Source organism: Euprymna scolopes, chromosome 6 (genome assembly GCF_053919585.1).
Source record: "Euprymna scolopes isolate OS-2025 chromosome 6, ASM5391958v1, whole genome shotgun sequence".
NCBI lineage: Eukaryota > Metazoa > Mollusca > Cephalopoda > Sepiida > Sepiolidae > Euprymna > Euprymna scolopes.
This window is the reverse complement of record NC_136487.1, coordinates 176,906,799-176,933,985: the sequence shown is the minus strand read 5'-3', so window position 1 is coordinate 176,933,985 and position 27,187 is coordinate 176,906,799. Positions and strand designations below refer to the sequence as shown.

Sequence of the window (27,187 nt, the reverse complement as noted above, 5' to 3'; positions counted from 1 at the left end):
CTTTTATTTTTTTTTTTTTTAGCTGAATAAATTGTTGTGTAGATGTATGACGAAATGAGACTGAAGATTTATACAGCTTGTATAAAGCTTCATTCAGCTAAAAAGAGCGCCGGCAAAAAAAACAAGGGGAAAGAAAGATGGCCGATCACTGCTACTACTGTCTCCCAGAAGGAGAGAGAAACAGGGGAGGTAATTCGGGATAGGGAAGAAAAAGAAGAGTTCTTTTATTTTCAGGTCACTGAGATAATTCAATGTTTTTCCATGTAATGAAAAAGTCAGATCATCAACTGAGGTATAAAAAGATCTACATATGATGAAGTAGAAAAGTCCTGCGACTGAATTAATTGAATGTTTTTTTTTTTTTTTATGTATTGAAATAATCAAGAAAAGTCCATTAGAGTTGCAAGTTCATATCCACATGGAGGAATTAATTGTTGTGGCACGTGCGTGTTTAACGTCCAATGGTCGATGTTGATGTTTACGCCATGGTGCTCAAAGGTCGACCCCGATGTGGGCGGAAAATGCCCTTTTTATACTTGTCCAACCGGCTCCAGGGAAACATTCAGAAAAAACATTTTTTTTTAATTTATTTTCCCTGTAATCCGATTGGATGAAAAGAATAACATTCTTATGACGTAAGATGCCTTAAATGACGCCCGCACGAATAACTGAAATTTCGTTTAAGAACCACTAAATTTGCGTAGGTGGGCAAACGAAAATGTATGCATAGCTGAAACGATGTTTATACATCCACGCGTGCGCAACTGGGTTTTACTGTTGAGGCAGCAGAAGAAGCGCGCCATTATTTTGTTTTGGAGTAGATTCGACGCGCGTGCGTCCACTGCGTCAGTGCGTCGGGGCTACGACACTAGCTTTATAAGTTTTTGGTGTTTAAACTTATTTTAAAGAGTTTATTTAATTAAAAAGAAATAACAAGTAATGTCAGACTCGACATTACTTAGTAAATAATTTTTTAAAAAAATGTCCGAAAATTAAAGAAAATACTGAGGTAGATATAGTTTTAAAACGAGCCTCCCCCACCTCCAAAAGAAAATAAATTTGTATATTTTTTGCACAAGTGCCCCCGAAATGACTTTTAAACGATACACTCCCCTCCCGATGTTAAGAATGGCTTCCGAAATAATAACGTTATTATTTCAGCGCGATATCAAAATTACATAAGACCGTGTTTTCTTTTTTGTTTTGTAATAACACAAGAATTATTTAAACTGAATTAATTCTTCTAAATAAAATAATTGTTTTCTTTGATAATACGTGTTTTTTTTTTCTTTATTATTGTTTCTTAATGACACAAAAAGTGTTAAAACTAGAGTATTTTTTTTAAATAAGTATTTGGTTTCGTTTTTCGTATCTTGACTCCGTGATCAATTTTATTTTTTTTAAGCAAGCGTTAAAAATAATTTTTTTTTTAATATTATGGGGGTGCATAGTCTCTTTTAAAAACAATATCTCCTTCAAGAACGGTAATAAAATGTGTTTTCAATCGATATTTATTTAATAAGGGACCAGTTTTCCTACCTAGTAAAAAGGTGGGGGGTTGGGGTACGAGTTTTCCGGGTACGGGTTTTCCGGAGACGAGTTTTCCCGGGACGAGTTTTCCGGGTACCGGCCCATTACCCAACAGTACCTATTTACTATGCCTCCCCACGAGACACAGTTAGACACCAGGGTTGTTTTTTAACGTGGAGAAAAGATACAAAAATAAAAATTGTCTCAGTCGTGAAGGATTTATCCTCCACCGAAAGAGAACAAGAAATAAAAGTGCAGCATCTGAAGAACAGATGGTATTTATTTGCTCCCCACCGAGCAAATTAGGCACAAGGCCGATTTTTAATGTGAGGAGTGAAGGGAGGGGGAAGGGAAAAAGGGGACCAGCTCCCGAGAGGTGGGAAATAGGAGCTGGTTAATGGTCAGGCATGTGGGGTTGCCCCCACATCTGGTCTTTGCTAGTCATAGCTTGCAGCATCTGAAGAACAGATACTACACTTTGATCTTGACCAAAAGGCCAAGGATGTAGTAACCACATGTCAGAAATTCAAAGGGGAGATAAGACAGGCACTTCAAATGTTTGTTTCTTTATATAGTTACTACCGGGGAAGGGGAATATATTTGGTCTAATGTGTTGTTTTTACGTTTTTGAAATAGCTTGTTTCCTTCAATAACTACAAGAAACCTTCTCTACCACCAATAGCAATGGCCAAGAACACATTACCTGAAAGTACTTCTTTTAAACTAACGTTTACAGGAAACATGAACTGGGATAGATACATTGAGACCATTGGCCATTGCTAAGGCTGCTGAAAAGAAAGTGGGCTCTCTCTCTACCGTGCTAGAAAATTACTTACGCCTGAAAGTATCCTGTATAAGGCCACCATTCGCCCATGCAATATGCATGGAGTACTGTTGTCACATTTGGGCTGGTGCATCTACTGATTACCTCTCACTCCTGGACAGGGTTTAAAAGAGAGTCACCAACCTGATAGGTCCTGAACTGTCATCTAGGCATCGACGAAATGTTGCATCCCTCTGCCTGTTTTACAAATACTTTAATGGTGAATGCTCTGACGAACTACAAGCACTTGTACCTCCTCGACGTGACTACCCCAACAAACCCGACAAGCAACTAAGTCCCACCCCTTTACACTAAAGATCCGTAGGTGTAAAAAAAAAAATTTTTAAAAAAAGAAGCCTTTTACTCCAATAGTTTCTTCCTCAGAAACTGTAAGGATGTAAATTGGCGAATCCTTTCTATTAATCTCGTAAAATTAACTTTAAATGGCCCCGTGAATACACACCCATAATTGGTGATCCCCGGGATCCCGACTTCAATAAAAAAAACAAATAGCAACACGAAACGTCGGTCCTATAAGTTGAAAAATCCCAATTATGGATCGTTTATCCTACTGATCGCACATCCTACAAATGTCACCATATGGTTATAGTTTATTTTCTTGGTTCAAATTAATTCTTGTCATTTGCCTGATTTCGCAGTTTGTGCAATTCCTTCCTTTCTTTGAGTTGTTTAGGTGAGATATTTATTGTCGCAATTTTTTTTTTAATATGAGAATTATTTGGATTATTCGGACTAATGTTCCCATCTTGGACGTTGTTAAAAGTAGTCGGACTAATCCAAATAATAATGAACCCCTTCAATCTTAAAAAATAAACCAAGTTTTTATATTTTCATATATATATATATATATATATATATATATATATATATATATATATATATATATATATATATATATATATATATATATATATTAATAAATTTGACAAACACAAAAACATTACAAAAGAAATTTCAACCAGCCTTAAACATAGACAAATATAATCTAAATTTGACACGAAACAATGAACTGGCATTTTTACACGAGGAACGAAATAATGATTACACCGCCATATGATGATCTAAATTCATTGTTCTTTTGTAGTTGATTTTCTTTTTGTATAATTTCACGTTTAAATCTGTGTTTTTCATCTTAAAATTTTGATTCTTTTATATTTTCATATATTTTATTTCTTAATGAATTGGACACACAAAACAAAAGTTGTATCAATTTACTAAAGAAATCCCAACAAAGAAAACAAATTTTCTGTTTTGAACACAAGCGTACAATGAAAGGTAAGCTTTTTTCTTTCTTTTGTTATACTTTTTAAAATTCCATTCAATTACTTTTAAAACAATCGGTAAATAATGAAATAAATTCATTTTTATTTTGATCCAATAAAATATATTGATTCGCCGAGCTTTATAACAGATGTGAATAAAAAAAAGTAAGAATTTAACCAAATTTGCTTCTAGCTAGGTACGGGCAATTTAATGGCTGTTTCGGTAGGGGGCATGGTTTTGAACATCGGCTAATCATAATAATTTTTTTAATTTTCGATTACTTTTTTTTTATTGTGTTTGAAAGATTATAGTTTAAAGTTAATTTCTCCAAGAAAAAAAGTGTGTGAAATAAAAAATGTATGGAATAATTTTATCTCAAATCTGAACAACCCTACATTTCACGTAAAAATTCATTATGACAAAGATCGTGTTTACATTTTTCTGGCAAGAAAAATATAAGTTTTCTGGAATTATTTCCAAGTTAAGTATTAAGTTAATGTCTTAAGATAATGAATTAATACAATAAATGTACTTAACGTTTGCTAAAAAAAGTAATAATTATCCAAAAATGTGACACTTGGTAGAAACGAGACTTGTTTATCGTACGAAAAAAAAAAAAATTCAAATATGTATGGAAGGACAAAATAGACTTAATTTATTTTTATTATTATTTAACATTATTCCGGCATACCGAGCGAATTTTTTTTTTTTTTTTTGAGTCGCAACCCCCCTTCCTTCATTTAAAAATGCATAAAAGTTAATTAAATTTATTAATTATTTTATTAGTTATACGACTGAGAATATATTCATTGAAAAAAAAAAGTTAGCACCATTATTTATTAATTACAATTGGTTAAGAAAACAATTTATAATTATTGAAAAAAATTACACACTAAAAAAATACAGACTTACGTTAAAAATTTTCAGAATGTCTATGTGAAATTTAAAGTTGATAAACACAAACAGGCGGGTAGTTATCGTTATTTTCATGGCAGATGCTCGTCTGAACTCCAATCTCTGGTCCCCCCTCGCCAATCTTTCACGAAAAACACCCGTCTAGCTGAATCCACTGTAAAAAATTTCCCCCACTCTATATCTGTGCCTAAATCAAAACGCGGATTCCATGAACAAAGCTTCTTTCTTAGAACTGCACGCCTGTGGAACTCTGTTCCGTCTGCCTGCTTCCCTCCGGACTACAATTTGGATGTCTTCAAGTCCAATGTTAACAAATTCCTAATGAACCGCCCCCTTAATTAAACACTTCATCAAATCTCCACACTAACGTAATGTACTTGCAATAACCCTTATCCCTGAGTGGCTTCCGAGCCTTGATAAGTGGTGATCACTGTAAAAAAAAAAAGTTGAAGAGAGGAGGAGGAGGGGGGGGGGGGCAAAATAGACTGGTTTTCTTTTCAAGTCTGTGCATCCATACTTACTGACATGGAATGTTCGTATAGTTTTTACCATTTTTTAATTAAATTTTTCTGTGTTCCTGTTTTTGAATTTAATTTTTTTTTTTTTTAACTTTTTTTCCACGATTATATGAACATTATCTTAAATTGATCGTTATACATTTGTGCGTGCATTGGAAATATTAGAATCTTACATGTAAAGATTACATTAAAAATGTAAGCGTAAAAAAAAAATAGAAATATTTTTTGCGTTTTTTATTTACTACTGAGAACCATAACTTTAGTAAAAGTATTTTTTGTTTAAACAAAATAATACATTTCCACTAAGATTTGAATAAAAGTAATTAGTTCATTACATTCCGCGATCATTATTTGATAAATACTGAAAATTTCATTAAAATTGGTTAATTTCCTGATTTTTTGGTGAATTTTTAAGTAAAGAGAGTGACGAAAATATTTATACATTTTGAGCATCGGCATTCATTTTGCACGTACCTAAGTAAAACTCGTGTGATTTCTGAGAAATAAGGTAAAATTGCAGCAGTTTTCCACCTTCAAAAAATCCTTTAAAATTACCACAATCACTGGTTTTCAGGGGTGCTGAAAATGAAAATAACGTTTAAAATTGCAGAAAACAAGTAGGTTTTTGGATATCAAGCAAAGTAATTCTCTATATATGTGGTGGTGGTGGCCATTGTTGTAAACACAAGCAAACGCATATTTTTGTCACACGTAAAACAATGGCCAACACTTATAACATAAAGTATTTTATTGTTAAATATCTGGAAAGCTACATATTTTCGGAAAATTTAAATGTGATATTCGTTTTCCATTGCATTCCAAAATCCATAGAAAACAAGTTTTTTACCCCCTAAAAAAAGGTAGCCTTAATGTGGGTGCTCATTTTATGTTAAATTGTGTTCATTTTACGTTGACAACCCCCCTCCAAGAAAATAAAGGTGGCCATAAAGTGGATGCTCATTTTAGGTCAAATTAATATAGAAAAGTGATCTCCCTTTTTGAAACTACAATTTTTTATGTTTGATTGCCGTTTTAAACGTTATTTTCGTTTTCAGTGCCACCGAAAACCTATAATAGTGGTAATTTTAATGGAATACTTTTAAATAGTAAATGTTTCTAAGAATCGATATAAAAAAAGAAAAAAATCGATAAATAACTGTGTATTTCGCTAAAAATACAATTTCTTTCAGCAATTTCTTGTTACTGGATATCAATTCACCTATGGTCGACTATACGCGCTAAAATAGTGGTTCTGTGTTTACGAACAGTTGTTACCTTCCCCTTTTCCAAAATTACGAATTCATAAAATTTTGAAATTTCAACACGGAATTTCTACATATTGAGATAAAAGATTAAATTATTTGAAATTCAGATACTTATATTATAATACTTTGGCATATTCTTATAGCAAATCATCTTAAATCTTATTTAGACAAAAAGAAATAATTGATTCAAAAAGCTTTTAAAAAAATATTTGTTTATCTCTCAATACAAAAAATTATGGTGAATGGTGTTTTTTACTTTAAAATTAAAATTCTTTTAAAAATAGTAGAAAAAGTTTTTTATTATTTTGCTTTGCATATGATAAAATACAGGTTTTCATCTTTCTAAAAAAAAAGTTGCTCAAGAATAATGGATTTTAATAGATTTTTATTTGTTTAAAAAAAAACAACTTGGTTTCTTTTTCACTTTTTAGCCGTACCTTGCTATCACCAATTATTAGAAACTTAATGTAGAAAAAAAATATTGCTAAATCTTTACAATCTAACCCAGCATAGTTTACCTGCTAAAAAATTCAAAACTATTTTTGTTTTCTATTACTTTTCAAGACTTTAAAAATATATGCAAAAAAGTAATTAAAAAAATATTTAAGACATTGAACTGGGGTATCACTTATATAAATTTAATGTTAGAAAAACACCCACTTCATGGCTAATTAGTGGGTAATAAGACATGTAATCATTTGCAGTTTCTAATTTTGTGATAGGGAGAGGGGGATCATATTGGATTTTATTTTCTTATGGGGTGGGGGTGGGGGGTTATTGTTTATGAATTTATATTTTCACCTCACAATTTAATAAACAAAAGATAACCGTAATATTATTTTGGGGCATTGTAACAGTAGGATAACTCTGTAAATTATAAGAGTTATGTAGTGAAGTAGAAAAAAGAAGAAATTAAAAAAAATATATATATATAAGACACAGCTGTTCCTTCCAAAAGGTTGAGCTCTTCAACGTCCAAAATTAATTCACCGTCACTTCTTCCAACTGTCGTTTCACTCTCTGTGCTCTTCACCCTGCTTAAAAAAAAAGTACCGTTTATATGCTGCCCATTTCTCCACTTATGCAAATTGACTATCAACCAGAGCCATCTAGTTTTCCATTTCTCAAAGCAGCCAATTTGCAAAGGGGGACAACTCAAACCACACGCCCCCTTGATCTACACGATCATCACATGTCAACCCATCACGTAGTCGCTCAACCAACATGGCGGCCATCTCTCTCGCTGCGATCTCCGCGGAGCCTCCTCGTGAATGTCGCTACTTGGCTCGACGTCGCTGTCTTCCTCTGATGACACCACTACCGGCCGCACATCAAGGATGTGTCGAGGGATGCCGTCGATAGATACATTGTTCGGGGACTGGACACTTGTCCCAGCGTGTGGTACAGCGAGCACCAGGCGGTTTGATCCACACTTCCTCTCCCACTCGCACAGTCGCTCGCTTCTCGCCTTCCTCCGCGGGTACCTGTGCAGTTCGGGGATGCCGCCACTCGTACTTGAAGACTGCCCTCTGCGGCACTGACTCCACTTTTTGCCCTGACTTTGGAGCCATATTATACCAGAAGACAGCTTCTGGCAGCGAAATCTGGCCCCTTTCAGCTATAGCCTTAATGGTCCTGTGATGCCGCTCCACAATTCCGTTTCCGCCTGGTCTATATGCAGCCCTGAAATAGCGCCGCATTCCCCACTTATCCAACACATTCTCCATGGCAGCTGAGCGAAAGGCAGTTCCATTGTCCATTAGCACTTCCGTCACTGGACACCTCTCCAAAAACACCTCTTCCAAGACCTTTGCAATTTCACCTGCATTTTCCGCCTTGATCTCCCTCCAAATGGCTACTCTTCCTGGTCCACAGTCGACCATTGATAGATACGGCCTCTGTCGATAGTGCGTTACGTCTATCGCCAACCTGCTCGTTCTCTGCCACCTGAACCTCACCAGCTTCGTGTCTACTCGGCGCAGGGTCGATTGATTGACACCGGCTGCATCTCTCAACCACTGTCCTAACGGCCTCCTTTGTGATTCTGGGGTCCACCTTCCTAGCCAAGAACAAGGTTCTATCCACTCCAAAATGGTGCATGTCATGCAAATCCTTCAGAGTGTCTTCATTCAAACAACATATTGCAACAGCCGCCTCATTCGGTGCCTTTAGCCAGGTCTTCCGTACCCTCGTCATCACATCTGCTCTGTTCTTCGCTGAAGGAACGATAGTGACCCTAAGTTGAAGATCAAATTCCCTAATCAACTCCCTTAACATCATCAATCGACGCTTTACTAGCATCTCGGCAGCGCCTTTCGTCTTCACCCTCCTTTCTCCTGTAGCTTCGGACTGGATCTAAGAGAACACAGTGGCTTAGTCGGTCCTCACCTCAACATTCTGTAGCCCCCATTTCAAGGCTAAGTTGATGCCCTTCATAACTGCATCCAGTTCCGCCACATTTATCTGAGCCACGTCGTCCTTCTTCCACAACCAAGCAGCATCTTCTGCAGTAACACCACCTATCTCCAAAGTGACCCTCACTGCTATACAGCTTACATCACGCCACACAACACCTTCTGCACTGTTGGGTACATGCCAAATACCTCTCACTGGATCCTCCCTTTTCACCTCTTCAATAATCTCTCTCATAATGTCCACAGTCTCTTTATCAACTCCATCCTCCAACTTCGCTCCACTAGCTAGCCTTTTGATATAACTACATACAGTCCGTAGCCATCCTGCAATAGGGTAATGGCCCACCAGTCTTCCGCATATTGAGAAGAGTTCTCGCCTGCTTAATTTTTCCGACACCTCTGGGATCTCATTTTCCCTCTGGAACACTAACCGTCCGATCTGGTCCTTTCTTAGTTGGAGCCCTAACACAGCTCCTCCCTCCAACGATACCGAGCGTTTTGCAATTAGCCCAATATCATCAATGTAGGAACTGTTGGCTCTTCTGACTGCGTCCTCCTTGCTTAGCACCGTTTTGGGGATCGCTGCCATGATTTTTGGTGCAGAATTCAGGCCAAAACTCAACCTAGTAAGGCAGCACGTTCGGCCCTTGTATCTGACCAGCTGGTATTTCCAGAATTCCTGTGAAATGTGGATCTGTAGGTATGCAGATTTTAAATCCACAATCGTTGCAGCCTTCTGAATCTGCCTGCACTCTTGCATGGTCTCTCCGCACACGTCCATCACATCGCCTCCCGTGTGACACGCCCGTGTGACACCCCTGAAGTCCAGTACTGGCCGAACTTTTTGTTTTGTGGGCTGAACAACCGCCATTAACGGCAGCACACCTTCCACCTTCTCCGTTCATGGTCTTAAAATCCCCTCTGAGATCCATCGGTCCACCTCCTTCTCAAATTCAACTCTTGTGCCTCCTCGCAACGTATGCTCGTAGCATTCCACTCTGTTGTTCAGTATGGGAGGTTCTCCCTTCCATGCCCACTTGACTGTCCATTTCTCACCATCAAAGTGTGCAGAGAAATCTTGGTCCTCTATCGTGCAACTTTTGTCTGACCCGGCTGTTCCTGTGACACCTTTTTCAAATTGCACACCTGCAGCCCCTTGATGTCTTCCAAATCTCACGGAGTTCCTATATACCGTAACACCCCCTAGTCGAGCAATTGCGTCCATCCCTAGCACCACATCAACACCCGTGACAATTTTGTTAATAACAATCGCCTGGATTGTTAGTGACATCCCACGTACCCTCAACCGAACGATACTTGTGCCATTGCACTTCACCTCTCTGTCGTCAACTGCCGTAATGCTGCTGGTTCCATTGCATGTGTCAACCATGTCTTTGGTGACAATTGTTGAATTACAGCCCGTGTCGACAAGGGCTTTTGCACTTCGTCCATTTAGGGTCACCTCTACTTGTGGTGACATACCCTGAAGCACCTTCATCGAATAAGTGGGGTAGCCACCGGCGCAGTGGCTTCCCCCTGTTCGTTTCCCTGGGGACAGAATTTGCTGATGTGGCCGACTTCCCCACAGCGGTAACACGTGACTTCTGGCTTTGGCTCCCTGCACTCCCTCGCCATATGGGGGCCTTGGCATCGGTAACATCTGCCAGAGAACCTGGGTCTCTGCCACAGTCCTCTCTGCTTTTCGTCCTTCACAATTTCCTGCTGCAGTTTGCTTTGTTGAGCGACAGCTACGATTCCCTGCTCACTCTCTTTTTTCCTGGCCAGCACCCTAGCCTGTGTAATCAACTCCGCCACTCCATAGTATTTACACCGGGCAGTTGCTGCAGAGCTATAGAAATATGGTCTGGGAAGCCATTGATAAAGGCCATCTTAACCATCTGTCGACGGCTTCCCCCATTAAATCCTGCTAGTCCCGTCAACCTCCTAATATTGTTGGCGTAAACATCAACAGGCTCTCCGGTCCACACCATACAGCTTAGTTTGCCATTTGCCACAAACGGTCCTTCGGTAAATGCTTCCTTCAACTTTTCCTCACTGGCGTCAACAGACAGTCGATCCTCCTCCAGCATCTCCAGATATAGGGCCAGAGCATCACCATCAAGATACAGCGGTATCAAGCTGGCTACATCCGCGATGTCCCGCAACTTAGCAACAAGTTTAACCTTGGTCAGCCAGGTTATAACGTCTCCCTCTCCAGAGAACGTCTTAAGCATTTCACTGCTGATCCTCTTTGCTTCCATAGTTCCCACCGAAATAGCTTGTAGTGAAGTAGAAAAAAGAAGAAATTTAAAAAAATATATATATAAGACACAGTTATTCCTTCCAAAAGGTTGAGCTCTTCAACGTCCAAAATTAATTCACCGTCACTTCTTCCAACCATCGTTTCACTCTTTGCGCTCTTCACCCTGCTTAAAAAAAAAGTACCGTTTATATGCTGCCCATTTCTCCACTTATGCAAATTGACTATCAACCAGAGCCATCTAGTTTTCCATTTCTCCAAACAGCCAATTTGCAAAGGGGGACAACTCAAACCATAAGTTACCTCCCTTGTATTGAGTGGTAGTTCCTCCAAGATGGCTGAATAAAGCAGTTACTCGTAACCTCGTGTCGTAAGTGTATTCATTACAATTATATACGTAACATCATATTTCATGGTAGCAGCGAGTACCAAAAACCCCCCCAAAAAATAAGATAAAAAAATAACGACGTCCAAAAGAAGAAGAAAAAAAAGGCCTATCACAAAATGTGAGTACACTATTTTCTACAAAAAAACAAAACAAAAAGGAGCATTCAACATGGCGTCTTCCAACATTGCACTGCCCGTCCTGGAGTGGACGAATGAAAATAAACCCAAGGCATATAATGAATGGGTCAACTTGATGTCCTCATAATTCATTATCAACAACGTTGAAGAAAAATTGAAATACGATTACATCCTGCTGAGCACTGGACCAAAAGGTTGCGAACTATTAAAAAATGCCCAACTCACAAGCGAGCAAAAAGAAATATCCAAAAATATATTCATGGTGTTTGAAACCCATGTGATTCAAAAACCAAACAAATGGGTCGAGTGCTTGGAATTTTCGCCAATGCGGCAGAACAAAGACACGGTGGATGACTACCTAGTCAGACTGAAAACTAAAGCTGACAGATGTGACTTTGGTAACAACAAAGACGAGCGCATACTGGAACAAATAATAAAAGGGCTTAGGAGTGCTGCCGAAAGAAGAAACCTGATAGCTAAACCAGAATTGACTCTCAAATAAGCCATAGAAAGCATCAGGGCGTACGAAGCCACCACAAAAGACAATTCGCGGTTCAAAGATGCCAACAAAGGGAAACACGAACAATACCACGAGGTATCTCAAAAAAACAAACCCAGCTGCACGAGATGTGGAAAGATTCACAAAAAAAAGAAAGAAGAATGTTATGCCTTCCAACAAAACATGAAGGAGATGTAACGGGTTACACCACTTTGAACAGTACTGTTTAACGAACCTACAAGGTCGGAAGGACAAAAAAAATACTCCCAAATCAAGACAGGAGAATAGCTCATACAGAGCCAGGAAACAAACTCACCCAAATGGATTTAACAAGCAACAAAGCTACAGAAAGAAAAAAATAAACTTAGTAACCAAAGAAGGCGATGAATCTGACCAAGACGACAACATATATTTATACACAGTAAATACGGACAATGACAAACACAAAGAAATTTTTGCCAATATAGACTGCGAAGACGCAGAAAATAAAAGACATAAAATACGAATGAAAGTCGACACAGGGGCAAACAGAAATATCCTACCCGTCAGAATATATAATAAAATATACCCTCAAATTGGCTACCGGAAACCGGACAAAATAAAAAATGGACTAAGGGAGATAACCCCTACCTACCCAAAACAAGAGTTAACTACCCTGTGGGCCGCTAATGGGACAAAAATAACCCACTATGGTTCTATAATACTAAAAATAAGACACAAGGATTCAGTAACCATCAAAGCTAAATCTTTTATATGTGACAGTGACACCACAATACTGGGTCTAAGACCATGCATACGACTTGGCCTAGTAACTGCCAACTGCAGTATCACTGAAGTGCACACTCTAAAACAAATGCAGAACATCGAGCTGGACCTAACAATACACACCATAAACATGACAGCTCAGAAACAAATAGAATTGCAAGATGCAACTGAGGAAGACGAAGAACTAAAAGTCCTCAAACAGGTGATATTGAGTGGATGGCCAGATGACATAAAGAATACACCAAAAATAATTAGAAACCACTGGTCACTGAAAGATTGCTTATCGGTACAGGATGGAATGGGCACACAGTCCATAGTCATACTGAAAAGTATGCAACATACAATACTACAAAGAATTCACAATGCACACCAAAGCATCGAGAAATGTCAACTGAGGGCAAAAAACAGTGTATTCTGGAGAGAATACACAAGGATATAGAAACACTAGTGAGCACGTGTGAGATCTGCAGAGAGCATCAGAGAAAAAACTCTAAGGAAACAATGATCATCAAGGAACACGCAACGTGACGTTTCAGATCGTTGCAGCTGACAATTTTTTAATTTAATGGTCAACAGTTCCTACTGATTGCCGATCAATGTAGCAAAATGCCATTTGTTAAAACACTAAAAAATGTAACTAGCACCAGTTGTATCGAATACTTCAAAGCAATCTTTGCCGTCGATGGCATACCTGAAAAGCTATACACGGATGATGCCAAGTACTTTGTATCCAACAAATTTCATAACTTTGCCACAGAATGGGAATTCACTCACACCACATCAAGCCCCAGGTACCCACAATCAAATCAATTTATAGAACGCATGGTCCAAACCGTAAAGAGAACATTTGCGAAAGCCAAACAATCAAAATTGGATTGTCAAATGGCTCTTCTATGCCTCAGAACAACCCCACTTGACAGCCATCTGCCATCCCCGGCAGAAATCCTATACAATAGGAAAGTAAGATCAAGACTCCCAACCCTGTTAAACATGGATACTCCAAAAGATAATGAGATCAGAGAACGATAGTGGGCCAAAAGCAAAAAACGACAACGACACTACAACAAGAGTGCAAAAGAGCTCCCGGAATTAATTGTTGGTAGTAAAGCGTCTGCCATACAGGAAAACGACATCTGGCAACCGGTGACAGTGGTCAAGAAATGCACCAAACCACGCAGCTACATCGTCAAAATGCACAGTGATCCCCGGCAGAAATCCTATACAATAGGAAAGTAAGATCAAGACTCCCAACCCTGTTAAACACGGATACTCCAAAAGATAATGAGATCAGGGAACGATAGTGGGCCAAAAGCAAAAAACGACAACGACACTACAACAAGAGTGCAAAAGAGCTCCTGGAATTAATTGTTGGTAGTAAAGCGTCTGCCATACAGGAAAACGACATCTGGCAACCGGTGACAGTGGTCAAGAAATGCACCAAACCACGCAGCTACATCGTCAAAATGCACAGTGACGGAAGATTGCTGAGACGCAACAGACAGCACCTACAAGAGCTACATAATCCCCGGAGACAGACCATGTGTAACATACCCACGCAACAGAACAGTTGGGATAATATAACACCACCGTCCCAACAGCACCCTGGCACATTGGAGGCCAGAGCTCCATCTAACATCAACGATGGATACATCCCATCAGACAACCCAGGTCAACCAATTGAATCGAACCAACAGCCAGAAATAACAACCCAGGGCCGACCCAAAAGAACACGGCGAGCCCCCCCCCAGAAATACAAGGACCTTATACTATTCAAATAGACAATAAATGATATATATATATGGTAATAAACACCTTTTCTCAATGAAGAGGATGTAACAGTAGGATAATTCTGTAAATTATAAGAGTTACCTCCCTTGTATTGAGTCGTAGAGGCAGTAGTAGTTCCTCCAAGATGGTTGAATAAAGCAGTTACTCGTAAGCTCGTGTCTTAAGTGTATTCATTACAATTATATACGTAATGTCGTATTTCAGGCATAAAACTTTGCAAAAAGTTTCACCATGACATTTATTGAATTGGTTTCTCAAAATGTATCGCTGGATTGCCACGAATAACAGGGCTGTGCTCAGGATGATGGAAATAAAGTTTCCAGTTACGGTTATGGTCTTTGATGTGATTTCAAGTGAAGGCCACATCATGCCACCTCACATCTTCGAAATCAGCATGAAACTCAACACCAAAGTGTATCTGGATGTGATGAAATGTGTGCTGGTGTCCTTGCATAATCAGGTGACCGCTGGCAGACTGGGTGTGGCAGCTTGATTCGACGCTAGTTCACAAGTCCAAAAAGACCCAGGCTTGGCTTCAGAAGGAGTGCTACAGCTTTGTACCCTTCTCTTCTGACCTAGACCTGCTGAACTACTTCATTTGGCCATACATCGAGAACATCACCAACATGATCTTCCACAACACCAAAGCCAGTCTGATAGCTGCCATCCACTGAGCTCCCACCGATCTCCTGCTGGCGCTTGTGAAAAAGGCATGCTCTCAGTTCTGGATCTATATCTAGGCAGTGATTGAGGCTGAAGGCGGCTACATTGAATAGATATCAGCTGTACTAAATCAAATTACCTGAATTAATTTTTTCAATAAAATTGTTAAAATAAAGTTGTAGTCTTGTGTTCTTTAGAGTGACACTTATCGTTCCACGTTGTACATAATATTTTTTCTTTGTACTTGTGGTTAGAAGCTAAGAAAAAACAAGTCTTACCATGGATGCTCAGCGAGTGAGTTCAGGCTGAGAAAAGGAAAAACAAAGATGGCAGCCAGCATTTTATTACGTGCATTCTTGCATAATCTCATGTGCGCGTGAAGCTGGAAACTACAAAAAATTTATTTAATTTAGTTTTATTTTTCCTTTTCTTGGCCTGAACTCACTTGCTGAGCACCCACGGTACTTGTTTTTTCTTAGCTTCTAACTACAATACTGCATGTATTTTTTCTGTTTAAAACACACTTTTCCTCTGAATCACTGTGCTCCGGCCAAACGTTTGCACCCTCCATACTTTAGTACAGCCAAAAATTATGCCTAAATGATCCCTTAACCTTCTCATTTGCCCTTGCAGCAGAAACTGACGAATGAATGTCGCTCATTAACCCTTTTTACTTGAATATCCTTTATGAGCAATGTCAAAACGTTTTACAGAAAACAATGTGAAAAATACTAAATATAAAAACAAATGCAAAATAATTTCACAATTACATGAGAAAATCGAAAGAGGTTGTGTAGTTCTGTTCCAAAATAATGATGATCCGGGACTAGGTGATCATTTTTCTTTTTCACTTACATGATTTTTCTTTTTTCTTACCATATTTTGTTCTATAGATTACGTGTTTAAAATTAATTTCTGTGTATTTTTATTTATTCTATGTTTTATTTATTCTGTGTTTAAATTTTTTACTAATGTGTTTCTTTTTCTTATTCATCTCTCCTTTTTGATTTTGACAACTATGAAGGTAAGAAAAAAGTAATAATGAAAATTTGTCTTTTCTGCCTGCAAGCTGTTTCTCTGACTGCATGAACATGCATAAATTTAAATGTGCTGTGAACCGACATATTGCTTTACTATTTACTTGGATGTCCCTGTTAGTATATATATATAATTTTATATATATATATATATATATATATATATATATATATATATTAGTATATGTAGTACTCCTTCACGTCTTAATGTCAATGTGCTTTGTTTGAGGTAAATATTTTTTTATAAAGTGATGAATAAATACTGAAAAAGTGCCACAAAAAATAAAGCAGCCGTTTTATTGAGTAAATAGTCATCATAAAAATAAAGAGGTATTTTAGTTCATAAAATAATATTTGAAAATTTTCCTAACAAATCAAAGAAAAGAAGGTGACTTTCAAATCCTTGTAAAATGTTTTGGTTGTTACCATGACTGAAACAGAATTTACGGGTGGTATACCAGATTTAATAGGAAAATATTGTATTATCTGGGTGCTAATTTATTAAAAGTATCTTATTATTCATCTGATTTAGTCAACGGTTGTTACACCAAAGCTGTATTTTAATCTAAGAATGTATATATATGTATTTGTGTTTATAACAAAATATAACAATATAGGATTGAGTTAGTTATTAGAAAAGTCCATTGTAATTTTTCTAATAAGATATTTTTCAATTAACTTATCAAATTACTCATCCCGCATAATGTCATCTATCATTCTCTTTCTCTCTCTCGAAGTATTATATATAAAAGAATTATTAAACCACACTATTTCTATTCAGCACAAAACTTAAAAGAGAACATGTTTTTATATTCAACTAAGAAATGCAAGTCCTATTAAGACTAAGCATTAAAAAATAGGGTCTTCTTATCAGATAAAGTAAGCTGACCGTTGAATTAATAAAAGGTAGTTCTACATATTTTCTGAAAAATATAAACTGTTTAATAAGTATTAAAAAGGTTTCACACAATTCAGCAAATCTTTTGGAGGGATTTAATTAGTAAGTTTTATATAAAACAGGAAAAACACTGCTTGCTAGTTTTAAAAAAGCTTAAAAGTGATATTTAATTCAGGATTAAAAGATCAACGTTTAAGTGGTGTTATAAAAGCAAATACATTTTAAACAGGAGAAGATATGCAGGTATATACGAAAGGAAATAACAGATCAAACATAAGCATGTCCATTACTGTATGAAAAACTGGGGATAAATATACGAGGTGCCTTAAATAAGTTTTGAGACATTTTTCGTATGGCACTTTCATTGATAGTACACATATGAAACTCTACTCCCCTTCGAAGTAATCTCCTCCAGCTGCAAGGCACTTGTACAATTACAACTTATACAATTACAACAAAAAAAGGCCCCATGGAAGTCCTTTTGTGTGAGCATGTCAATATTTCTTGTCACAGCCTCTTTCATCTCCTCATCTCATAATGACAACCTCTAGATTACCTTAAGCTTAGGAGATAACTAAAAATCACAGGGAGCAAGGTCTGGCTTATAGGGAGGGTGAGGAACTGTCTGTATGCCTATCTTGGTCAAATAGTTTGTGACAAAGATGGAGTTGTGGACTGCAGCCTTGGGACAAACATTGCACAAATCTTCCACATCTTCAGTTTCTCACAAATAATTGTGAGTACAGTTCTCACACTGACATCAAACTTTTTTTTTTTTACACAGTGATCACCACTTATCAAGGCCCGGAAGCCACTCAGGGATAAGGGTTATTGCAAGTACATTACGTTAGTGAGGAGAAACTGTACACTTATTGTCTCTATAGACACACGACGGTCCTTATCCATGAAATTCTTTATTTGGCCAATCAGCTCTGGTGTTCCGACTTCCTTACTCCTTCCACACGTCTCATCATCCCTCACAAACTCCCTGCCTTTCTTGAATCTTTTATACCACTCGAAAACTGATATTCAATTCATGCAAGATGGTCGAAAAGCAGTCTGAATTATTCCATACATTTCTATGGCATTTTTTCCAAGTTTCAAAGAGAATTTTATTGCATATCGTATTTCTAAAGTATCCTATAGTCTAGATTGCATTTTTGATATTCACCGACTGTGACAGACTTTAGTAGGGCATATTCCAATTCCTGCTAGAGCTGTTCATTTGAACCTGAAATCATAAAAATTGGTCAGATATATAGCAATAACATTGAATGTTCAAGAGTCTATAACAATTTTAAATGCGTGTTCAAAAAAGGCTGGAAACTTATTAAAGGCATCTCATATGAAACATAAATAACATGTAAACTATGAACAGAATAAGACATGAACACCAAATGTTAGTGATCTATCATATTCATATCATTGATAGGAATACATCCGTATGCTGATAATTATTGAATTGATAATGTTATTAATAATAATGATGATTAAAATGAAAATGGGAATAATTAAATTAGATAATTTATAATCAAATCTATAGTGACATAATAAAATGTATAGTGACATAAGCAAGCAGAGAACAAGTTAAAGTAAAAAACAGCTTGTATCATGGAATAAAATATAAATCTGGTAGTTTATATAAATATGGAATCTCTACTATTATATAAAAGACACTTTGTGTGTGTGTGTGTGTGTTCCTTTCTCATAGGTTCCAAAATGTAATGCAAATTTCACACAAAGGATATTCATATGCCTGTCCAGGCAGTGTTCTTAGATAGGTTTGTACCGAAATTCATCCAATAAGTATTGAAAATTTTAAAAATCCAATCCTTTTTTTTTTATTACATTTTCACCCCAAAAAAGGCACATTGCCACTTTGGTGTAGGGGGCTACTATCAGGGGCAACAACTACTGGGGTACCATGTAGGGATTTGGGCAGCAAGATATCAGTTCATGTTGCACTTGAACTTCTGCATATCAGTACGGTTGGGGAAGCAGGGACCTGGAATGGAATTCCAAAGTCTAGCGGTTCTGGGGAAGAAACTACTGGAGTAGAAAGATCTTTTACATCTAGGAATCTCTACAGTGTGGGGGTGTGATTTAGCACCCTGTCGGGTTTGTCGAGGGTGTTCACATCGTGGGGTCACAAGTACTTGCAGTTCATCAGAGCATTCACCATTAAAATACTTGTAGAACAGGCAGAGGGATGCAACGTTTCGTCGATGGGACAGAGGCTGAAGCTTAGATGCCAGTTCAGGGCCTATCAGATTTTCGACTCTTTTCAACCTTGTCAAGGAGCAAGAGACTAGTAGTGGATGCACCAGCACAAATATGACAGCAAGACTCCATACATGGGCGAATGGTGGCCTTATAGAGGTACAGGATACTTTCGGGTGTTAGTAGTTTTCTAGCACGGTAGAGAGAGCCCACCTTCCTTGCAGCGGCCCTGGCAATGCCTTCAATGTAATTATTCCAACTCATGTTTCCTGTGAACGTTAGGCCAAGGAGTTTGAAAGATGTACTCTCAGATAAAGAGTCGTTGGCCATTGCTATAGGTGGTAAAGAAGGTTTCTTGTAATTATTGAAACTAGTTTAGTCTTGGCGGCATTGAACGGGACCATCCATTTTTGTCCCCATTCTACTACAGATTGGAGGTCATCCTCTAGTGTTTCTGCCATTTCTTTAGATATGTGTTCATTTGTTTTATATGTTATAAAGTGTGGTGTCATCAGCATATATACCCATCTCAGAGGCAATTTTATCGGGGAAGTCATTTATGAATATCAGGAACAGTAGAGGTTCAAGGATAGACCCCTGGGGCACGCCTGCATTTATATCATATTGTTTAGATGTACGACCGTTGAGGACAACCTTGATTTTTCTCTTATCTAAGAAGGATTTAATTATGTTAAATATTCTACCAGTGATACCGTATGATCTGATTTTACTGAAGAGACCCTCATGCCATACCCTGTCAAAAGGCTTAGATATATCAAGAGCTACCACTCTGCCCTCCCCCACTTTGTCGAGTGAATGGTATATACGTTCAGAGATTAGAGTTCGGATGTCTGCTGTGAAACGGGCTTGTCTAAATCCATATTGTTGGTCAGTCAGAAGTATAGCATCTGTAAGGTGATGGACTAAAGCATAATTAAGGTCTCAAATATTTTGGCAAAAAGTGGAAGGAGGCTAATGGGGCAATAATTGATGGGTCAGTTCTTTCGCCAGAATTCTTGAATACTGGTACCACAGAAGCAGTTTTCCAACAGCGCGGAAACAAGATTCATTAAGGCATTTGTTGTAGAGTTTGGAGAGAATTGGAGCTACTTCGGCTGAGCACTTTTTTAATAGCACAGCTGGGATGAGATCGGGTCCACATGCTTTTGAAGTGTCAAGGTTTTTTATGATAGCATGCACCTGAGCAGGGGTGATTTTCAGATCATCTAGCGTGGCGTCTGTCTGCATAGGAAATTCAGGTAGGGGGTGGTTTGCAGGGTCCAGTGTGGAGTTCAAGGCAAACCGACTGGCAAGCATGTTAGCCTTCTCAGTTGCTGAGCAAACAACCTTGTGATTTTTGGTTAATGGGGGAATTGTTGATTACCGATTATTTACTACACTGTTGTAGATTTTCCAGAAGTCACGAGTGTTAGTTTTTGTGCTTCAATGCGTTTTTTAGTGGTTTCCATAAATTCTCTCTTAGCTGTCGCTATTTCTTTCGTAACATTACTTCTAGCTTCTATGTACTTCTGTCTGTTTGAACTGAACTTATGGCGGTTAAATCTGCAGTATGCATGCTGCCTTTGAGCAATGGCAGTTGCGCAAGTAGAAGTAAACCATTGGGGAGAGTGGGGCTTGCTATAAAATTTCCGCATGGGAACATGCACTTCAATTGCAGTTTTGAACCATTCAGTGGTCTCGTTTGCGCACTGTTCAGCAGGAAGAGAAAAAATATTTCCCCATGGGGCATCTCTGATAAGATCTCTGATGGCTTCCCAGTCAGCCTTTTTATAATATCTCGTTGTTTCTAGTACTGGCTCTTCAGTTTTGGCTCTAGAGTTTAGGGCGATTTCAACCATTATCACTGCATGATCAGTGTTCCCAAGTGGGTTGTCGGCATTCGTTATACAATCATCGGGAATTGTGGTCAAAAACAGATCTAGAAGTGATGCGTGTTGTTCTTCCTGGTCTTTCTTTTTTATAGATAAAAAACTTTACAGGATAATACTTTATGCTACATCGGCCAAGGGAGATAATTCTTAGCAAATCAGGAAAGATTCAATTCTCAGTAAATGATTTTGTCTGAAAAAGAACTATTGTCATCTGAATATATAGCTCAGTTGTAGAGTATTCAACTATGGATCGCATGGCTCCCAGTTCAAGCGCAAGTGTGCCTCACTAACTTTAATTTTTTTCTTAAGTTCAATTCATGAGTTCAATAAATCGATAAGTTTATTGTCGCCCGACGACGCCACGTCAAATCTACTCAAAACAGAATATTGGCATGCTGTCTCACCTGTAAAACCCAGTTGTGTGCATGTGGATGTATAAACATCGTTTCAGCTGTGCGTACATTTCCCTTTCTCCACCCACGCAAATTTGGTAGGCCTTAAGTGAAACTTCACCCATTCACGCGGACGTTGTAAGAAGCATCTTACGTCATAAGTATGTTATTCTTTTCATCCAATCAGATTACAAGGAAAACAAATTTTAAAAAATGTTTTTTCTGAAGGTCTTCGTGGAGCTGGTTGGAAATGTATAAAAGGCATTTTTGCGCCCAAACGAATCAGTTGACCACAAGTCAGCATGCTGCAACCTCATCATCATCATCGACTGTCTGCGTTGACGTAAAACACATGCACGCCCGACAAGTAATTCCTCCACGTGGAGATGGACTTGTTACCCTGATGGATTTTTTTTATTTTTACCATTTTCTATCTCTCTGCTAAGTAAGCGAAGGACTTTTCTACTTCATCACATATAGATCTTTTTATACCTCAGTTGCTGAACTGTCTTTTCCATTACATGAAAAACTTTTAATACAACAGTCGCAGAACTGTCTCCATTATATAAAAAGCATTTAATTACCTCAGTCGCAGGTAGAGATTTTGAATTAAGAAGAAACTTTCTTATCTTCTCTTTTCATTCATCTACAATTTAAAAAAATAAATAAATTTTATATTTAATTCATCCATTCGTCTCAGTCATCTTTGCTTGATTGTTCAACTCCATTTTTACATTTGATTTTTATCATTATTATTTTGAATTTGCGGGATTAACATCGACACCTGTTAGTCCTGCAACTAAAAATTAAAAATTATATTTAAGTTTCTTGAACTAGTGAAGCATGTTGTGTGCAAATATATATATAGGATATAATTTTTTTGCATAAAAATTCTCTGTGAATAATGTGGTGTTTCTATATCCTATATATATTTGCACACGACACGCTTCACTAGTACAAGAAACTTAAATATAATTTTAACTGAAACATAAAAGCATCCAGATTTTAAACGATCAATAATCAAAACTGCCTGAAGACAACTGTTGAAAAACTCAGTCGAAATACTTGTAAAGGGAAAAAGGAAAAAGAATTGATCAAGACGACTATGGAACTTTCTTACACAGATTTAACCGAAAAACATGAAAGACAATTAGAAAAATTGAAAAACTACAATGAAAGCTTATTATGCAAGAACATGCCGTGCTATTTAACAATACTTGTCTGTATGAAAACTTGCTGCCTAAATACACAATATATATATATATATATATATATATATATATATATATATATATATTGTTTTTTATCACAATGAAAATTCTAGGTATAATTGTCCCTAAACTATATCCTAAGCAATACCTGTACTGACTGGTTCTGTATCCAGTAAGAAAACATCAATTTTTTTCTCCTAATGTGAGTCATATTATTTTTAGATTACTTTAATCCATATGTTGTAAGCTTAATTCAATGATATTAACCACAATAAACAAACAGAATATGTGAACAACGATACTAAAGTATTGAATTTCATTATTTTTATTTTCAGATGTTCCTGCTTAAATGCCTTTACGGAATTTTAATGGATCATCATTTTCTTTAAACGTTTTTCTATATTATTGATTCATGTAGAAGACAACAGCAACAACTGTGCAAAGATTCATTTGTCAGGATACTATATAACAAACTTTCTGAAATAGTGGATACAATCACATATTGTGGAGACAATATTTGTGAAATATGTGTTTAATGTTCAAATAAACAAAAAAGTAGAAAGAGATCGAATCTGAAATTGCAAGATAGTATGTGGTTTTTAATAGATATTTTATGCAGTATGAGAAGACAGAACTAAGAAATATATCTTACAGAATAAACACTAGATATTGGTGTATTTTTGTTAATAAGTTGACGTTTCAGATAGCATGAAATCAATTCAATTAAACATCTGAATTTAGACTGCACGGATAAAGTGCCATATTATTTATAATTGCATCAATAATCTTGTCATTGTAGTAAAACATGAGAATACACAGTGGAAAAAAGCCACATTCTTGTAAAGTCTGTGAATACTCTTGTTCAGAAAAATCAACGTTAGTCAGGCATATGAGAACACACACTGGGGAAAAGCCACATTCTTGTGAAATATGTGAATATTCTTGTTCAGAAAAATCAACGTTAGTAATACATATGAGGACGCACACTGGGGAAAAGCCATATTCTTGTGAAATATGTGAATATTCTTGTGCTAAAAAATCTAAGTTAATTAGACATATGAGAACTCATACTGGGGAAAAGCCATATTCTTGTAAAGTGTGCGAGTATTCTTGTTCTGAAAAATCAAATTTAGTGACACATATGAGAACTCACACTGGGGAAAAGCCATATTCTTGTCAGATATGTGACTATTCTTGTTCTGAAAAATCAAAGTTAATTAGACATGTTAGAACTCACACTGGGGAAAAGCCATATTCTTGTAAAGTGTGTGAATATTCTTGTACTGAAAAAGCAACTTTAGTTAGACATATGAGAATTCACACTGGGGAAAAGCCATATTCTTGTCAAATATGTGAATATTCTTGTTCAGAAAAATCAAAATTAAAGAGACACCTGAAAACACACACTGCAGAAAGGCCATATTCATGTGAAATCTGTGGATATTCCTGTTCTCAAGAACCATACTTAGTGACTCATATTAGAACTCACACTGGGGAAAAGCCATATTCTTGTGAATTATGTGATTATTCTTGTTCTCACAGATCAAGTTTAGTGATACATATGAAAAAAACACACAATTCATAAAAAATATTTTCTTGCAAAGTATGTGAATATACTTGTGTAGTCAGAGGTTTATAATGGAGACACATAATAGAGAAGATAATAATGACTTCACCAATTCAGTGACTCTTCATCCAAATGTGTCCTGACCCTTTCTTTCACATGGTTGTTCTACAAATTAGAGCTTTGTCTCATTTTCTAATTATTTCTTTTGGGACATACATCAAAACTCATCTACTTAATTCTTTATCGTTGGCTTCTTATTGTCAAGATATACCTTTTCATCATACTGATTCACTCGGATTTCCTCGTTTGGACTCTTACAATTCGACATTGACATTAGAAAACATCACCCTGAACTAAATAATCCCCTTTCCCTTGTGCCAAATTCCTCCTTGCGCACTGATTTCTAACTATAGCTAGGTATTTTGTGATTTTTCCTTTCTCTTCCATCAGAGCATCCAAGACCCCAAAACAGGGATATCCCATATACATTCATCTCTAAAAACAATATCATATGATTATATCTTTTCTTCCTACATATTTATGGCATATTTGGCTTTTCACCTTTTATTACTCTGAGTGATTTGCCCTTGTACTTACTTTCTTTCATCATCTATGTACCTGAAAACTTCTGGTATCTTCTCACCATCTGCATTTTTAATGTATTGTGTTGGGATTTACTATTTGCTCGAAGCCATTATTTGCAACTTGCTTTAACTAAAAGCCACAACATCACAGATGTCCATCTGTTTTATCTTCAGGTGCACCTAGTGCTGTTCTCTGGCAAGTAACTTTCTTGCAAACAAAAATTATGGACAAAAAACAAAACGAAAAATCTATCTTTTGGCTTATCACATCCAAAAACCGCTCAAAATACCCATTTACGTAATTTTTCTCTTGTCCTCTCTGTAAAATTCAAACTAATCATTCGTCTTAATCATCGTTTTATTTTTTATTTTCTTCTAACCAGTGTTTTTTTGTTTTAATTTATTCTACTTAATTATGCTTGAATTTCTGACAACAAATACAATTCATTATACATACATTTAAAACAATTTTTCAACAATATTTGTTCAAACATCAAAGGTCATATAACATCTTCTTTAAAAAATACATCATTACATTAATTTTCTCATCCATTAAACAGGTTATAACACATTTAAAATATGATCTTCTAGACAAAAAGGTCAAGTTATAACGTCTTTTCCAAAAAAATTTTTCTGTAAACAACAAGAACAAAAGTCTGTTAAAAAAACACTGGAACACAAAAAAATATTTACGTAATTACTAGACATCCATATAAACTCACATTCAAAATTGTTCTTTTTTTTTTGAAAAATCAAAAAACACCCGGAAGCTAAAAAGTTCAACTATAACGACAAAAATGCCTTTCCAATAAAAGTGCATTCCTACAGACAATAGGATCTTTTAAAAGTGCATCAATCTTCATTTTCAACAATAACAAAGATGTTATCCAAAAGTACACCTCCAGTCAGCTTGATAATTGTTAGAAATTTGTATTGACAGTATGACCTTCACCTTCACCGAGGTGAACGATTTATATTACCTTCACCGAGGTGTGCGACTTGACACACAAAAATAAACTGCCTCTTAATCACCTGCTAACGCATGCGTCACTGTAACGTCCAATGACAACAACAACAACCTTCTCACTCGACCTGCCTTTATACCACTATCTCAATCCCTTCTCTTGCGCATCTCATGCGCCTGTAGATTCCTGACAACCTCGAGACTTCCGCTTATAAAAACCCAAGTTTTGTTGTCGCGCATGCCTATACAAGGCACAAACACGAGGGTGTTTGTTGTGTGGATAAGTACTAGAGACAGATGAACCCAAACAATTTCCAATACTGACACATATTTTCAAATAATAAAATGAATGACACCGATTTCTTTTTTTTTTTTACTCTGTGTATATAAAAATGCATTTTTTTCACATTATCTGTGTGTGTGTGTTTCAAAACAATTCAATTTACAAAACAAATGTCAGTCTATTTCAATGATTTCTACGCTCATGGGTCGGTATCTTTTGTTTTTTTTTTTTTTTCATTTTCGTGTGTAAGTGTTTGTTTTTATTTATTTCTCGCCTTTTGCTTTATCAAAACAAATTTTATTTATTGACTTTTCGTTTGTGTGTGTGGTTTCCTTTTTTAATCATTTAATCTTAATCTGGACTTTTATTCAGTTTTTTTTTTCTTTGCAGCATATTGTCTCTTTTTTAAACACATTTTTTCATTCTATTTTTGTCTTGATATTGTGTTTATGTGTGCATTAATCGTCTAGCAGTTTTTCGTACGTTGGAACTCTATTTTCTTTGTATATATTCTTTTATGTCTAGTTTATTAGGACCCTTTTTTCTTTGCTTGTTTTTTTTTCATGTTGTGTTTGTGGTTTCCCACATTCGTTACCTCCCTTGAAAGGGGGACTGATTATGGCAACCAAATTAACAAGAGGAAAAAAATATTTTTATGCATTATTTCAATATTCTTGTTCCTGTAAATCAAATGTTGTGAAAACAGCAAACAATTGAGTGAAGCCATATGATTGCAGAACATGTACTTTGTCTTGTAAGAAATCAAGTTTAGTTAAACAAATACGAATTCACATTGAGCAAAACAAGGATTGAAACACCATAAGACAAAAAATGATGGAAACAATAGAAAAGAGAAAAGTTTGTGGATGAGCTTAACAAGGAGCATATAG

At 36.7% G+C, this 27,187-nt stretch overlaps 1 long non-coding RNA gene across 1 annotated transcript; it reads left to right on the top strand.

Moving 5' to 3' along the window:
* Positions 1–3,428: 3,428 nt before the first annotated feature.
* Positions 3,429–26,371, top strand: LOC145278123 (uncharacterized). Its single transcript, XR_013868348.1, has 2 exons — positions 3,429–3,649; positions 23,235–26,371. It is a non-coding gene; the product is annotated as an uncharacterized LOC145278123 (long non-coding RNA).
* Positions 26,372–27,187: the final 816 nt, after the last annotated feature.